This window comes from Geotrypetes seraphini, chromosome 2 (assembly GCF_902459505.1).
Source record: "Geotrypetes seraphini chromosome 2, aGeoSer1.1, whole genome shotgun sequence".
Lineage (NCBI taxonomy): Eukaryota > Metazoa > Chordata > Amphibia > Gymnophiona > Dermophiidae > Geotrypetes > Geotrypetes seraphini.
In genome coordinates, this window is record NC_047085.1 from 49,374,369 (window position 1) to 49,391,599 (window position 17,231).

The 17,231-nt window shown below is 42.8% G+C and overlaps 1 long non-coding RNA gene across 1 annotated transcript in view; it reads right to left on the minus strand.

Moving 5' to 3' along the window:
• Window positions 1-3,010: 3,010 nt before the first annotated feature.
• LOC117355881 overlaps window positions 3,011-17,231 on the minus strand; it is a 42,645-nt gene continuing 28,424 nt past the window's right edge. Inside the window, exons 2-3 of the long non-coding RNA XR_004538468.1 lie at window positions 4,155-4,177; window positions 3,011-3,886 (exon numbers count right to left, since the gene is read on the minus strand). This is a non-coding gene — a long non-coding RNA (uncharacterized LOC117355881). The remainder of the gene's footprint in view (window positions 3,887-4,154; window positions 4,178-17,231) is intronic.

Sequence of the window (17,231 nt, forward strand, 5' to 3'; positions counted from 1 at the left end):
AGATAGATAGACTGAAAAGTGACAAATCACCAGGCCCGGACGGAATCCACCCATGGGTTCTAAAAGAGCTAAGAAATGAAATAGCGGAAACTCTCCGACAAATCTGTAACCTATCCTTGAAGACTGGGAAGATCCCTGAGGACTGGAAAATAGCAAATGTCACACCTATCTTTAAAAAAGGATTGAGGGGTGACCTAGGGAACTACAGGCCAGTAAGCCTGACTTCAGTTCCGGGCAAGAGGACTACATCTGTGGGCACATAGAAAAAAATGGACAACTGAAAGCGAGCCAACATGGCTTCTGCAAGGGAAGATCGTGCCAAATGAACCTACTGCACTTCTTTGAAGGGATAAACAGCCAGATGGACAAAGGAGAACCCGTAGTCATCATTTATCTCGACTTCCAAATAGCCTTTGACAAGGTATCCCATGAGAGGCTTCTTAGGAAACTGTGGAACCATGGGGTGGAAGGGGACGTACGCAGATGGATTAAATACTGGTTGGTAGGCAGAAAGCAAAGGGTTGGAGTGAGGGGCCACTACTCGGACTGGCGGAGGGTCACGAGCGGTGTTCCCCAGGGGTCAGTGCTCGGACCACTGCTGTTCAATGTATTTATAAACGACCTAGAAGCAGGGACGAAGTGTGAAGTTATAAAATTTGCGGATGACACCAAACTCTGCAGCAGGGTTAGAACCACGGAAGAATGTGAAGACCTACAAAGGGACCTAAACAAACTGGAAGAGTGGGCAAGTAAATGGCAAATGCGCTTTAATATAGAGAAATGCAAGGTCATGCATATAGGGAAAAAGAACCCAATGTTCAGCTACAAAATGGGGGGATCAGTGCTAGGGGATAATAACCTTGAAAAAGACTTGGGCGTGCTGGTGGATACAACAATGAAATCAACGGCACAATGTGCAGCAGCCTCTAAGAAAGCAAACAAAATGTTGGGTATTATTAAAAAGGGCATTACAACCAGGACGAAGGAAGTCATCTTGCCGCTGTATTGTGCGATGGTGCGCCAGCACCTGGAGTATTGTGTCCAGTATTGGTCACCGTACCTCAAGAAGGACATGGCAATATTTGAAAGAGTCCAGAGGAGAGCGACAAAAATGATAAAGGGCATGGAAAACTTTTCATATGCAGACAGGTTAGAAAAGCTGGGGCTCTTCTCCATGGAAAAGCAGAGACTCAGAGGAGACATGATAGAGACTTTCAAGATCATGAAAGGCATAGAGAAGGTAGAAAGGGACAGATTCTTCAGATTATTAGGAACCACAAGCACAAGGGGGCACTCAGAGAAACTGAAAGGGGACAAGTTTAGAACAAATGCTAGGAAGTTCTTTTTTACTCAGAAGGTGGTGGACACCTGGAATGCACTTCCGGAGGTTGTGATAGGACAGAGTACACTACCGGGGTTCAAAGAAGGACTGGATAAATTCCTGAAGGATAGGGGGATTGAGGGATACAGATAGAGGTAGAAATAGGTTATAGAAAGAGTATAGATAGAAAGATAAGAGGGATTAAAGGGCTTGGAAAAGGATCACCTTACAGGTCATGGGCCTGATGGGCTGCTGCGAGTGCGGACTGCTGGGCGTGATGGACCTCTGGTCTGACTCAGCAGAGGCAACTTCTTATGTTCTTATTCCACCTTATCATCTAATGTAGATCTTAATTGATCCTTGTGTTTTTTGGAAGTTTCAATTATCAAGATCATAAGATTACATGAACATTTATTTAATACAGAGCACCAATCATGAAGGAAATCCTTGTCATCAAGAAAGAGACAGGGTTCCTTCATGATAAGTTAACCCTTTGGGATTCTTTTAATGTGGCAATATTGTAAAATATTAGCAAAATGTCATTCGTTCTGTATTATGTTTCTGTTAAGATTGATATATTCAGACCATTTATCAAATAGTCTCTGAGTGTGTTTCTGTTTCATCGAAGAAAAGAGCTTCTTGTAGAAGTCTATGTAACCTCCTCTTCTGGATAGCTTAACACCACAAACATTACGTCAAATAAAACAAATCATGAATGTGTTGTACAAAAATATATCATGAAGCATCACAAATTAAAAATACATAGAAAAACTAAATATAAATATAATCAAAAACTGCTTTGTAATTTTGAGCACCATTTACAGAATCTGGCTCTATGAGCACACCCCGAAATTATAGAAATGGTACTTACAGTTGGGCACATCAACTTATAGAATAGGGTCAGCTACACGCATACCATAATTGACTAATTGCTATTAAATTAGCACTTAATTAGAGATAAGTACCAATACTTGGCCTTACCAAGCACTAATTGGCATTAAGCAGTTGTACAGTAACTTATACCCCTATTCTGTAAACTGAGGGCCTAACTTCTCTCGTTTGCCACTCCAAATGGACACATGGCCACAGGAGGGGCATAGGTAGTTCAGGGGCATTGCCAGGATGTGACACAACAAGAGTTGACCCTGATTCCTCCGCAAAAGGAAACACAACCAAAAGAAAAAAAAAACTTGTGGAGAGTTGATGTCCAAGATGAAGGCTTTATTAGAACAAATATCGAGTACATCTCACCAGCAGAGAGGTTATTTAATCCACAAGCCTGTTTATAGGATCTATAGGGACCCCTGAGAGAGACAATAGTGTCGAAACACGGACTGTGTTGGATTCATAAATTTCCAATGGTTCAGGCCCTAGACATTTTTATGTAGATTATTTATTTGTTCTAATAAAGCCTTTATCTTGGACATCAACTCTCCACAGGTCTTTTTGCCATCAATTGGATGTGAGCATTTATACCAGCCTTTGACAAGTGTAAATGCTCACACCCAAAGTTAGGTGTGAAATGCGCACTAAGGGCTCCTTTTACTAAGCCGCGTTAGGGCATTAATGCACGGAATAGCACACGCTAAATTGCCGTGCGCTAGATGCTAATGCCAGCATAGTTCTAGCCACATAGCGCAGGATTAGCGTGCGCTAAAAATGCTAACGCAGCTTAGTAAAAGGAGCCCTAAGCTGTAATTCTGTAAAGAATGTTCCACGCAGAGTGCCCTTTACAGAATCCTATCTTAGCATGCATCCATCTTTGAGCACCATATACATAATCTAGTCCGTAAGCACGCACGCTTACCAGCTGCCAATCTTTATTTAAAACCAACATCCCATCCCTAATAAACACGCTACAGTGCAGTTTGTGCTCCTCTTTACAGCTATTCTTTAAACAACATGTCTGAGTAGTGCTTTCTTACAGTTGTCTGAAAAATAATACAAGTGGTTTCTTGTGGCATCCTACTGCTCTCCAGTTCTGAGGTGCTCTTAACAGAAAACAAAAATATTTTTTGCAAGGACATTTTCACACTCAAAGTGCGAAAATATTTGGGTAATGAAAACATAGAGCTGATGTGTAATCAAACAGAATCTCTGAGTCCAACACAGCCTTCCACTATGAAATTGGCGATATCTCAGTGCCTGAGGGATGAAGAGAACCTGAATTCTATTTCCCAGTGTGCCTTGATGGCATTACAAACCTTATATGGTCCTCATCTTTGACCCCTCCCCCCCATCAACAGTCAAATGAAAAGACAAAGCACCGACTTGTTGGGTTGCTTAAACCTTTCTGTCATGACTGTACAATTAAGATGTCTTCCAGATAGAAAATGCAGCAGACCCTGCAGCTCTGTCAGAAACAGTTACAGATTTGGCATTTCATCTGCTGGGATATTCAACCTTAAAATAATGTTTTTATTTGTATTCCAAGCTCATAGCAGTCTTTTGTGCTTTGAATTCTAAAGCTGCGGACAGCTCATTTTCATTTCTCAGTAGCTGTATTTCTTTGTTTAAGTCCAGCAAAATTTTGGCATACTGACTGTCCCGGGAGCGCATTTCCACCTGCAGATAACCAAGAGAAATGGGCATGAAATATCTGTAAACAGCATCCTGTAATGTACTGTATGTTGCACTGAATTTTAGTGAATTACTGCAAGGTATGACAGAAAAGTTAATGGTTTTTAAAATCCAGGTCTGAACCCAGTCATGAGCCAGAGAAGACCAACAGGTGGGTCACAAGACGAAACAGTGTGGAATTCAATGCTAAGCACTTTGCAGATACAGATAACACACTGTCATAAGGATTTTGAAGTGGGCTTATATGACTCACACTATGATTTTGTCCAATCTTCTCTGTAGGTTCCCAGTGGAAGTTGTTTGAGATTCACCGGAGCAGAGACAAAGAAACAAAGAGACTTAAGAATCAAAGAAAAAGGATAAAAAAAGACTATAATAATAGTGGAATAAACTTGCTTTCTCTTCAAACAATGTTGCTTTATTAGAAATACAAATAATATACGAATTTGACAGTCCAGTTTAACAGCATATGGCCCTCTTTTAGTAAGTTGCAGTAGAGGTTTCTACGCTGCTCCGATGCTCATAGGGGAATAGGATAGAAAATGTTTTCTGTTATTTTCCATAATTCCATTTTTCACAGTGGGCGTTTAAAACTACTTGTGAATAAAATATGAATAAAAATAAGATTTGAAATAAAACTTTCCATTAAATTAAAGGATAGGTGTTAAAATGAGTTATATGGATCCTTCAAAGTGCATTAAAACAGATCTGCAGAATACACTTCCATTGTTCAGTGATATAGTAAGGGGGGGACCGGGGGGTGGACGGTCCTGGGCACCATCTTGGTATGGGCTCTGGCACTTCTCTGCTCCCCCCATGCCACACTTTCACCCTCCCTTCCCCTCCCCCACCTCTACCTCTCAATCTTTGCCAGCACGAGCAACTTATCCAGCCTGCTGCTTGTGCCAGCCTGGCTCCACTCTGAAATCACTTCCAGGTCACGGGGCCAGGAAGTGATGTCAGAGGGAAAGCCAACATTGGCACGAGCAGCAGGATGGAGAAACTGCTTGCACTGGCGAAGATTTAAAGAGGTACAGGGGAAGGGAGGATGCGAGTGTGGTGTAGGGAGTGGGGAAGGAGCGGGGGTGCAGAAGAAGAGAGCAAGGAAGGAGTGGGGGCAGAAAGGAGGGCATGGGGCACCACCGCCCCAGGTACCTCCTACTCTCGCTATGCCACTACTACTGTTCATTGTAAATTTGATTTCTTCATATTCAAGAAGACAAACCAAAGACAAGATGAAGCTCAGAAGCCCATTCTGATCTGGTGCTCAGGTGTCAAGACCACCAACCCTAAATAAGCCAATATCATAAAAGGTAATTTTAGAAGCCCAGTGTGACCTGTAGATGTTTAATTAGAAGCATTTTCAGATGTAGATTGCAACATATAATGGTAATCTTAGAATTCTGCTATTTATACATGCAGATGCCTTGGAATACCTAAATTCAAAGGATACACTTCTTGGGTATGGTTTTGGATAGGCCAGAATCTGATTCAGAATGCTCCAATATGACTGATAGACGGTTAACATAAGAAAATAAGAACATAAGCTATGCCTCCGCTGGGTCAGACCTGTGGTCCATCGCGCCCAGCAGCCCGCTCACGCTGTGGCCCAAAAGGTTCAGGACCTGTGCAGTAATCCTCTATCTATACCCTTCTATCCCCTTCTCCAGCAGGAAATTGTCCAATCCTTTCTTAAACCCCAGTACTGTACTCTGCCCTATTACGTCCTCTGGAAGCACATTCCAGGTGTCCACCACATGTTGGGTAAAGAAGAACTTCCTGGTACTAAGCAACATGATCACATCAGACAATTTCTGCAAAAATTTCACTTGCTACTAGTACAACGTAGGGCTAAATTTAAAACTCAATGTCTGATAAAATGGGAAAGAGAACTTGAAGAACAGGAGTCCCATCTATGCTCCTCCAAGGTCGCTAAGATCTTCCCAATGAATATCCATAAACAAACTCTCTCTAAAGGATATCACACAATGTAAAACCTACCAGAGAGCCTTCTCACTGTAGAATATACCCTGAAAAGCTTTGCTCAACACAGACCATTTCTACTTCAGGAAGCAGGTGAAAGCTTGGATCTTCTCTTAAGCGTTTAATCGAAGAAGCAACTAACCAGCTAGTGACACATCTGCAAGGACTAACACCAACTGCACATACTGTAATAGGAGTTGCTTTTATACTCCCTTGCAGGTCATGGTGAGTCCCCCAAAACCTGCTCCACCCACCTGTCTAACACCCTAATAGCCCTTATGGCTGCAGGTGGCACCTATATGGCAGTACAGTAGGGTTGGAGGGGGGGGGGGTTGGGGAGTGCACATATTCCACCATGAATGCAGTGGTTAGAGTGGCTTATGGGCCTGGGTTCTCCTTTCTATGGTTCACTAGCCCATCCCCCAGACTACTTAAACTACCTCTGTGCAGCTCTACTAAGCTTTCCTATGCTGATGTTCTGGAGGTAGGTAGGTATGTTTTTATTCCGATATTTATGGTGGTGGGGGGGGGTCAGTGATCACTGGGGGAGTGTGTGGGGGTCTGTACTTTGCCCTGCAGTGGTTATCTGGTCACTTTGGATACCTTCTGGGCACTTAGACCTGTTTTTAGATTGCCTAAATCACAACGTATAAGTTCCGTCTAGGCAGTCTCGTTAATCTTTCAGTTATACTTGCAGTACGACTAAGTCTAGGTCAGCCCAAGACCCACCCAAATCCCATCCTCACCACTCCTCCTAAAATACCCCTTTTCACTCTGGGCACACAGCAGCAGTGAAAAGGCCTAAGTTGTTTTTAGATACATTTAAAACCCGTTTCGATTATCAGCACTTGGACAACCTGTCTTTTTGATCGTCCAAGTGCTGATTTAGGAGGGTTTTTAGACATATTTCCATTTCAATTAAGAACCTCATATTGTGTTGACATTGTAAGTAGCATTCTATGCCTTAATCATGTGTACTGTTAGTTCTTCTGTTGCAATTTTCTATTGCTTATGTTCAGATTATTCTTGCTGTTCAACACCTTGAATTAGTCTCTTCAAAAAGGTGACATATAAATCCTAACAAAAAAAATTCATGTATTTCCCATTTTATAATGGAAATACACTTATATTTTGAAAAAGCTCCCAATTGCTTTTTGCATCTCCTCTGAGATATGCATAAGTTTCGACAAAGTGTTTGTTTTAATCAGGGCTTGCAATAAATAATTGAAAGGGACAATTGTACTTAGCTACCATACAATTTGCAGGGCTGGCTCAAGGCATGGACCAGATGAGCATAGGCACAGGGTGCCAAAAGATTGCCTCACTTGGTTCCTTGCAGTGGTCAACTCAAAGCTCCCCACTGTAATTATTTGTTTTGTGCTTTTGTATTGTCTATTTAAGTTCCTGGGTTCAACCCTCAAAGAAGTAGTGGAAAGTGGAATTATGAAACAGCCAGGTGGTGCAAAAAAAAGTATATTTTGTATAGAAATAAGCTTAATATTAGAATAATACAATGCTTAGAGAGATGTGCTACAGGGATGAGAGTGTGGTGTAATGGTTAGAGCTACAGCCTCAACACCCTGAGGTAGTGGGGTTCAAACCCCATTCTGCTCCTTGTGACCCTGCGCAGTTCACATAATCCTCCACTGCCCCAGGTTTATTAGACAGATTGTGAGCCTACCAGGACAGATAGGGAAAATACTTGAAGTACCTATATGTAAACCACTTTTGAGTGTAGTTGTAAAACTACAAAAAAAAAGACAGTATACAAGTCCCAACTCCTTCTTTGCTTTTGGTAAATGAGAGAGAAATGACAGTTTGTATGAATAGATGTCCCGCGTGTCTGTGGAGGTGTGTAGGGGCTGAAGGAGGAAGCGAGGCAAAGAGAGAGCAAGAGAAAGATCAAGGTGCTGCAGCCTGTGTTTATAGATTAGAGTTTGTTCTAAAAAAAAAATAGTATCTTTCAGTATCTGTTCTACTATAATTTGGTATCTGTTTGAGACAATGACCCTTAATTGATAAAGGTGTGACTCTGATAGATGGAAACAGTTTGTCTGGCTTCTTTTGTTCTATTCAAGTATCAGTTATTAACATATCTTTTGAAAAGTCCAGGCTGGCTGGATACTCCCATTCTGGCTCAGTATATGTAGATTATGGGCAGGGGCCCATTCCGTCTTTCTGCACTATCATTCCTATTAACATTCCTTTGAGTATAATATCCCATAGGCCCAGTGGCGTACCTAGCATATGTGACACCCGGGGCCCATCATTTTTTGGCACCCCCCCATCTGTATGAAAAACATGATTTTTAGTAACAAGCCACATGTCACACATGAGTACCTAGGAAAAGGCAGCATCTTACATACTGCAGTGAGCAGTACAACATCAATACACCCATTGTAAAACTAAACAAGCCAGACTAGTACAGATCAATCCTACACCGTCAATCCTAACAGAAAACCATGTCTTTCGAACACACAGAACACAGAAAACACCTTCGCCTAATATGGAATATGTCATCACAAAGTAACCCCTCCCCCTTTTACAAAACTGTAGTGTAGATTTTAGCCACGGTGGTAACAGCTCTGACGCTCATAGAATTCTGAGCATCAGAGCTGCTACCACCACGGCTGGTGCTAAAAAATGTTCCATAGTTTTGTAAAAGGGGGGATAAAATAGAAATACATAGACAAAGGTTAAATTGAACCAGCAAGAAGCTGGACTCTACATACAATGCACCACAGAAACAGTGACACATGTCTCCTAAAGCAATAAATAAATAGAAAATTTTTGTTCTACCTTTGTCTTCTCTGGTTTCTGCTTTCCTCATCTTCTTGTTACTCTCTTCCTTCCATCCACTGTCTCTCTTCTCTCTGCATCTTCCATTTGCTCTGTTACTGTGCCTCTCCCTTTCTCTCTCCTTCCAAATTGGTCTGGCACCCATCTTCTTCCCTCCGCTCCTCCCATAGTCTGGCATCTCTGTCTTCTTCCCTGCCAGCGTCTTCTCCCAATTCTCTCTTCCCCATTTCCCTTCAGCGTCTTCTCGCAACTCTCTCTTCCCTATTTTCCTGCAGCATCTTCTCCCCACTCTCTGTTCTCCATTTCCTTTCAGCATCTTCTTCCCACTCTGTCTTCCCCATGTGCTTTTAGCATCCTTCTCCCCCCTCTGTCTTCCCCATGTGCTTTCAGCATCCTTCTCCCCCATCTGTTTTACCTTGTTTTCCTCTCCACCCCACCTTTCTCCCTCCCTGCCCCTTACCTTCATGGCGCTTTCTCCCCCCCCCCCCGGCCCAGACAAAAGGCCCGGTCCAACAAACCTCCCTGCCCTGTGGCCGGCGATGTCTAAACTGCCTTCTTACAGCAGCCGGAGCGTTGTAGTTGCATATGGCAACTTCCAGTTGCGTCAGAGAAGACCTTTACGGCAGCCACACGCAGCTTCAACGCTCTAGCTCAGGAGTGCCCTTACTTTTTGGGCTTGTGAGCTACTTTTAAAATGACCAAGTCAAAATGATCTATCAACAATAAAATTTAAAAAAAAACACAAAGCACACTGTATGCTGAGAAAATGTTAATTATCATTCCTATTCTGGGTTTTTTTTAAAGAGGTTAAGGCAGATGACTCTATGCACTGTCACCTCAGTAACAACCATACAAAAATAGACAAATACACCCCTCCCTTTTTACTAAAGCACAATAGCAGTTTTTAGCGCAGGGAGCTGCGCTGAATGCCCAGGGCTGCTCTCGACGCTCATAGGTCCCTTCGCTAAAAACCGCTATTGTGGTTTAGTAAAAGGGGGGTCATAGTGCAAAATATAGACAGCAGATATAAATTCAGACACATTTTGATCACTAAATTTAAAATAAAATCATTTTTTCTACCTTGTTGTCTGAGTCTCTGGTTGCACTTTCTTTTTCTGACTGTGCATCCAATCTTTCTTCCCTTCTTTCAGCCTGTATGATTCATCTCCTTCAGACCTCATTCCCTCCCCCAACTTTTTCTTCCTCTCTCCCTGCCCTTTATTTCTCCCTGCCTCCCTTTCTTTTTTTCTCTCTTCATGCCCCCTTTCTTTTTGTTTCCCTTCTTCCTTCTGTCTCCCTGCCCCCTTTCTTTCTTTCTCCCTGCCCTCCTCCAAGCCATTGCCGCCGCCATCGGGGAACAGCCCCCCAAGTCACTGCCATCGGGTAACATGCCCCAAAGCCGCTGCCGCCTCAAGCTCTCCTTCCCTGCGTCTTCCCTGCATCGGGCCGACCAGCATTCCTCTCTCCGACGTCAATTTTGCCATCGGAGAAGAAGTTCCGTCCAGCTAGGCAGCGATTGGCTGGCCCAAACTTCCTCTCCGACGGCAGAATTGACGTCGGGAAGAGGAATGCTGGTCGGCTCGATGCACCACAGAAGAGAGAAGACGGGTCCTACACCATGGATACAGACTTGAGACCCTTAAGAACCCCCGAATAAAGAAGACAGGGATCATCGTTGGAGATTCCATCATAATGTTCTCACTTTAAAAATGCAAAAAAAAATTTTTTTATTTGTCTGTTAACCTGTGAAATGCAAACAAGGATGACTCCAACAATGATCTGTCGAGATTGAACATTAGAAGCTGAAAGCAGGAGAGGCTCAGAAGAATCGAAAGCAAAGCAAGCATCCTGTTAATAAACACACCTCAAACTTGCCCTGTATCAACCTCTATTTCAGTACTTAGATCCATACACATAGCTCTATCCATGCACTTCGATCTTGCCCTGCAGCAACTCTACCACCGGGCTCTTGCCGATGCACCTCAGTCCTGCCCTGCAGCACCCATTCTTCTTAGTGCACTTTTTCTCCTTGCCCTGGAGTCTTTCTATTGGAGTGTGTGATCATACTGGTGTTAAGAAGTTATGGCCCTTGCTCCTTCTCTAGTAGGATGGCTGGCCGGTTTAGTTGGTTTTTCTTTTCCTCTGATGCAGGGTCTCCCATTCCCCCACTATGTAGTAGACTTGCATCTCTCTAGTTCTAGGGCTCAATGTAAGCAGGGTCTCTTCATACAGTAACAGGGTGGCCAAGAGGTGGGGGAATCTGTTTCTCCATAGTCCTTCCCCAAGCCAGGGATTTGTTCTCTTGAGACCGGTTCCCTAGGTAGAGAGGCCTTTGTTTCTGGCAGGGGTGGTCTCTGCCTCACTCTATCTGAATGTCTATTGGAGGGTGAGGTGGGTTAGCCCTCCCTCTGACCCAGAGACAGCAATTTTAGTTGTTCTCTATCTAGCAGCCCATCAAGTCTCTGATTGGGAGGGGGAGGGGATTAGATAGGGCTACTACCGCAAAGACGTGCAGAGGGTCGAGTCGGTCCAAAGAATGGCCACCAGAATGGTCTCAGGGCTTAAAGGTCTCCCGTACGAAGCAAGACTAGACAATTTGCAGCTCTACACTCTAGAGGAGCGCAGGGAGAGGGGAGACATGATTGAGACGTTTAAATACGTCACCGGACGTATAGAAGTGGAAGATGACATCTTCCTTCTTAGAGGCCCCTCAACCACAAGAGGGCACCCGCTCAAACTCAGGGGCGGAAAATTTCACGGCGACACCAGGAACTATTTCTTCACGGAGCGAGTGATTGATCGGTGGAACGGGCTTCCAGTGCAGGTGATCGAGGCCAGCAGCGTGCCAGATTTTAAGAATAAATGGGACGCCCATGTGGGATCCCTAAGAGGGTCAGGGCAAAACACTAGCTAATCTTAAGGGGAGGGTCTATAGTGGGCAGACTTGATGGGCCTTGGCCCTTTTCTGCCGTCATCTTTCTATGTTTCTACTCTGGTATTCAGGTCTCCCTCCCTTCCCCCAATTAAGGTCTTTCTTTCCACCCCTTCTCTCTGGTACCCTCCCAACCCCAGGTGAGGGTCTCGTTCTCTCTCTTAACCCCTCCACCTCTCAATGCATCACTCCGTCCTCTTCAACCGGTATCCGGTGGGGGATGGCGTTGGAGGCTACTCCGTTCTCTAAAGCGCCGGAGAGAGACACTGAGGAGACTGGCTCGGGGGAGGGAGCAGCAGCCTTCGCGGCGCGTGAGCCACGGGTAGGGGGAAGGGGGCGGAGACACGTAGGCGCCTCACAGCCAATCAACGGACAGAACCACCCCAAACAAACTACATAATGAAACCGAAGCCTGTGAATGAACAGCGCGCGGGTAGGGGCGGTGCCAGAGGATTGGAGGCGGAGCAGCGTGCTGCAAAAGTGAGGCTCATGACAGCACGTGCGGATGTTGGCGTGGCGGATGGAGGAAGAGAGGGAACGAGACGACAGGGTGACGCAGAATTGATGTAGGAGAGAGGAAGGCAGATCGGCCCGGTAGAATTTTCCGGGCCGTGCACCCTCCCCTAAGGCTGCACCTGGGGTGGGCCACCCCTCCCCTTAGTACGCCACTGCATAGGCCTTTGCTGACACTCTGATTATGCCAGCACCAAAGCTGACAGCCAACATACAATAATGTAATGCTGACACCCACCCCCAGCATCTCTCCTCTCTTTGTCTCCAAATCTAGCAAACACACTCCACACAGTGACAGCTCCCCCATGTATCTTTTCAAGTTTTCTCTCTGCCCCGGCAGTGTTTTAAATAAAGCTCACTAGGCACATTTAGGCATCTCTTTTCTGCTGGCTGCATTCTCTTTAATATAACTTCCTGCTGGTAGAGGAGAGGTGCCAGAGCCTGTCCAGGCAACTTCATTTAAAACACTGCCAGGGTAGAGAGAAAATGTGAAAAAACACAGGGGAGCTGCCGGGGATGAAGAGGAAGAACTTCTGAGAGGGATACCTGACCTGAGGTGAGGTGGGTGGGGAATTTGACCCACCCAGACATGGGGGGAGGGGGGTTGAGAGAGTGTGGGGTAGATAATCCTGAAATGAAGGGCAATTAAGAGAGGGAGGGAGTTTGTTTCTGCTTTTATTTTTTAATTTTACTGCAAGCGTCAGATGTAGCTAGGTAAAAGTAATGCAAATTGGTAAAATTATTACTTTGGTAAAAGTAACAAATAATAATAATAACAACTTTATTCTTTTATACCGCCATAACCAAAAGTTCTAGGCGGTTTACACTAAAAAGAGCTGGACAATCAGTGAAATACAATAATACAGTAAAAAATACAAATATTTGTAAAATAGAATTTCAATAATAAAACTGACTAAGTAATAAACTTATTGAACAAAGTGGTCTTAATTAATTTCTGAAAATTGCAATAGAATAACATAGCTTGCTGAATACATTTACCTAACCAAGATTGTTGCCTACCAGCTTGAAATGCTAGGGTCCTATCTAAGAAGGTCTTATATCTACACCCATTAATTTTTGGATAAGCAAATAAGTAGAAGTTTCTAGTTTCTCTTGATGGTCTCTGCAACACAAAATGAGGAAAAAGGTAAGCTGGAGACGATCCCGATATCAGCTTAAAGCAGATACAGGAAAATTTGAATAATACTCTTGCCTCCAAAGGCAGCCAATGAAGTAAACGATAATATGGACTAATATGGTTGTTCTTTTTTAAACCAAAAATCAATTGAACACCTGTATTCTGAATTATCCTTAATTTCCTTATAATTTTTTTGGGTGCTCCTAAATAGATGTTACAATAGTCTAAAATAGATAAAATTAATGCCTGCACCAATAGTCTGAACGATAAAGGATCAAAATATTTTTTTAATTGTTCTTAATTTCCACAATGTAAAAAGGCATTTTTGTACCAGTAAGTTTGTGTGTTCTGCTGTTATCCTGTACTTCTTTACAAGTAAAAGTAGCAAAATTTTACTTAAGTACAGTGATTAGTTAAATTTACTTAGTTACTATACAATACTGATGTACAGTCTATAGTGCACTGCCTAGGATCAATGGAAAATCTGCCACCTCATAGAATTCAGTCATGGTCCGCTATTGTTCAGGCTCCCAAATGAGGAATGTGATATATTGGGTATCCCTTCTCAGAAAACTGTCCAGGAAATATGATATGCAGCATAAGGCAGCATCTCCCAGGTGTTTGAAAAATGCCTGTTGATAGAAAAGCCAGGTTCATGGTCATCTCAACATGGACTGGCAGGTACAAGATGGCTCCTGGAAGGAAGCACTAAGCTTTCTGCACATTACCACAGCAGAGAACACAGATTGTTTAGGACCACCTAAACGCAAAATATGATTTTTCTCTATATCAACTGTATGGAAAGATGCTAGGGGAACCCAGTCAATACAGAATTGCAAAAACAAATTCAAATTAACTACATATCCTCTCCACCCCCCTCCCCGTTTGCACAATCATAGCATGTTTTTTTAGTACCAGCTGTGGCAGTAACAGCTCTGACGCTCATAGAGGATGTGGTAAGAGCAGATAGCATAGCTGGTTTTAAGAAAGGTTTGGACAAGTTCCTGGAGGAAAAGTCCATAGTCTGTTATTGAGATAGACAGGAGGGAAGCCACTAGGGACCTGGATTGGCCACCATGAAAACGGGCTACTGGGCTTGATGGACCATTGGTCTGACCCAGTAAGACTATGTTCCTATAAGCGTTGGAGCTGTTACCACCACGGCTGGCACTACAAACCACGCTATGGTTTTGCAAACAGGGGGGGAGGGAGGGGGGCAGGGAAAGGAGTTAATATAAATTCATTTTTGCAACTAACATACACCAACTGCTAATTTTTACTGCATTTTTGTACAAAGACCCTTTAGTTTGTTATAGCTGCTGAATTTTATCTTTTTCTCAAGAGGAAATATAATGCAAGGCTTGGTTAGAAACATGAGAAAAACTATTCAAATGGATGGGGCAACAGTTATGATGTAAAGGTTAATTTTCCTCTCTTTTTTTAAAAAAATAATTTTTATTGATAAAGCAACCAAAACCACGACAAGAAACAAAAGCCATAGTACAAGATTATACAAAGGAAGAGTAACGGTAAACAATCAGGAAAGATCAGCAGAACCATGCCCACAAATGTAATACCCACGAGAAACGGAAGCAGGAGGCAGAGCTGCCGGTGTTATCTGGAGACATTTTCCTCTCTACTGCCCCATTTCTCTTTAACAGCCAGTGTAGTCTTCAGATACTTTGGAGAAAACAAGCAATCGGAGTTGACCACAAATGCACTTTCAGATTCAGATTTGTTAGCTAGAGGGAGAAACACCACCACCATAGATATGGACTTTCTTCACTATTTATTTGTGGCCCTGCAATTTAAACTGAATTTAACTTTTCAACTACAGGGAACAATTGCCTAAACACAATTGATCTACTTGTCAGACAACAATCTTCTTTCTTTTCCAATACTCTTTTATGATACTTGGCCTTAATAAACAAATATGACTAATAACTTCTGCTGTTTGGCACTAAGGAACTGATTTTGGTTATATAATGCACATATATTTTCTTCTATTCTTTCAGTTTTGCTATTCTTTGGATTTATTCTTGTATGAAAATGACCTGAAAATATTGAGTAAACCCAATCATGCATTTCAATTTGATTCTGAAAGCATCAAATATCATTTTTGTTTGCTTTCATCGTTTCTGTTGTCATTTTCAATGTTTCTGTGTTGTGTAGCAGATTCATCAATATATTAGAGCACTAACAATTTATTGCATAACATAAACTACATGACAGTTAACAATAATGCATGTCTATCGGCAACTGGCTACAGAGAAGACTGGCAAACTAACTTCTATAAGTTGCTTATCTGTAATAGACCTTCTCCAAGGACAGCAAGATATAAGTCCTCACAAAGTGTCAACATCCAACAGATGGCGAAATAGAAACAAAGCTCCAAGTTCTTGGTCTTTACATCCCTTCTTCAAGGGCTGTCAACAGGTAAGGATTTCAAGATGCCTCCAATGAAAATGCATAAGAAAGATTTGCATACAATGGAGGTAGTAAGCATACAAATCTCTTTCATTGATATTCATTAGGAACTGGGAAACTTTATGGATAGAAATTCTATGTATGAAGAGGAATAGAATAGCAATAGGGGCATACTATGGTCTGTCTATTCATAATGAACAACTTCTGTATATGGTGCCTAAGGTTGTGCGTGCACACCAGTGTGCATGCCGATGTGTATGCACAATTATTGAATTAGTCTAATGACGCAGATAATTGCCAACTCCTTGTAATTGATGCTAATTGGCACAACTCAGAAAGCATAATTCTATAAAAAGTATATACCAATTGCCATGTATGAATTTGAAAAGGGGAGTGGCCAGGAGCAGATCATGGGCATTCCTAAAAGTTAGCCACATTGTTATAAAATGCATCTAATGTGTGCTACTTAGGCACAGGCATTTAGGTCTAGTTTTAGCTGGCCTAAATGGCTACACCTAAGTTAAGTGACAGCAAAGCCTTTGATACAGATCCTCATAGGAGGCTGTTGAACAAACTTGAAGGGCTGAAGTTAGGCCCCAAAGTGGTTAACTGGGTTAGAAACTGGCTGTCGGACAGACGCCAGAGGGTGGTGGTTAATGGAAGTCGCTCGGAGGAAGGAAAGGTGAGTAGTGGAGTCCCTCAGGGTTCGGTGCTGGGGCCAATCCTGTTCAATATGTTTGTGAGTGACATTGCTGAAGGGTTAGAAGGAAAAGTGTGCCTTTTTGCAGATGATACCAAGATTAGTAACAGAGTAAACACTGAAGAGGGAGTGGAAAATATGAAAAAGTATCTGCAAAAGTTAGAGGAATGGTCTAATGCTTGGCAACTAAAATTCAATGCAAAGAAATGTAGAGTAATGCATTTGGGGATTAATAATCGGAAGCAACCGTATATGCTAAAACAGGGGTGCCCACACTTTTTGGGCTTGCGAGCTACTTTTAAAATGACCAAGTCAAAATGATCTACCAACAATAAAATTTTAAAAAAACACAAAGCACACTGTATGCATAGAATTGTTAATTATCATTCCTATTCCGGGGTTTTTTCAAAGAGGTCAAAGCAGATGACTCTATGCACTGTCACCTCAGTAACAACCGTACAAAAATAGACAAATACCCACCCCCCTCCCTTTTTACTAAACCACAATAACAGTTTTTAGCACAGGGAGCTGCACTGAATGCCCAGCGCTGCTCTCGACGCTCATAGGCTCCCTGCGCTAAAAACCTCTATTGCGGTTTAGTAAAAGGGGACCTTAATGTAAAATATAGGCAGCAGATATAAATTCAGACACATTTTGATCACTAAATTTAAAATAAAATCATTTTTCCTACCTTGTCTGGTGATTTCATGAGTCTCTGGTTACACTTTCTTCTTCTGACTGTGCATCCAATCTTTCTTACCTTCTTTTAGCCTGTATGCTTCCTCTCCTCCAGACCTCATTCCCTCCCCCATTCCCTCATTTTCCTTCCTCTCTCCCT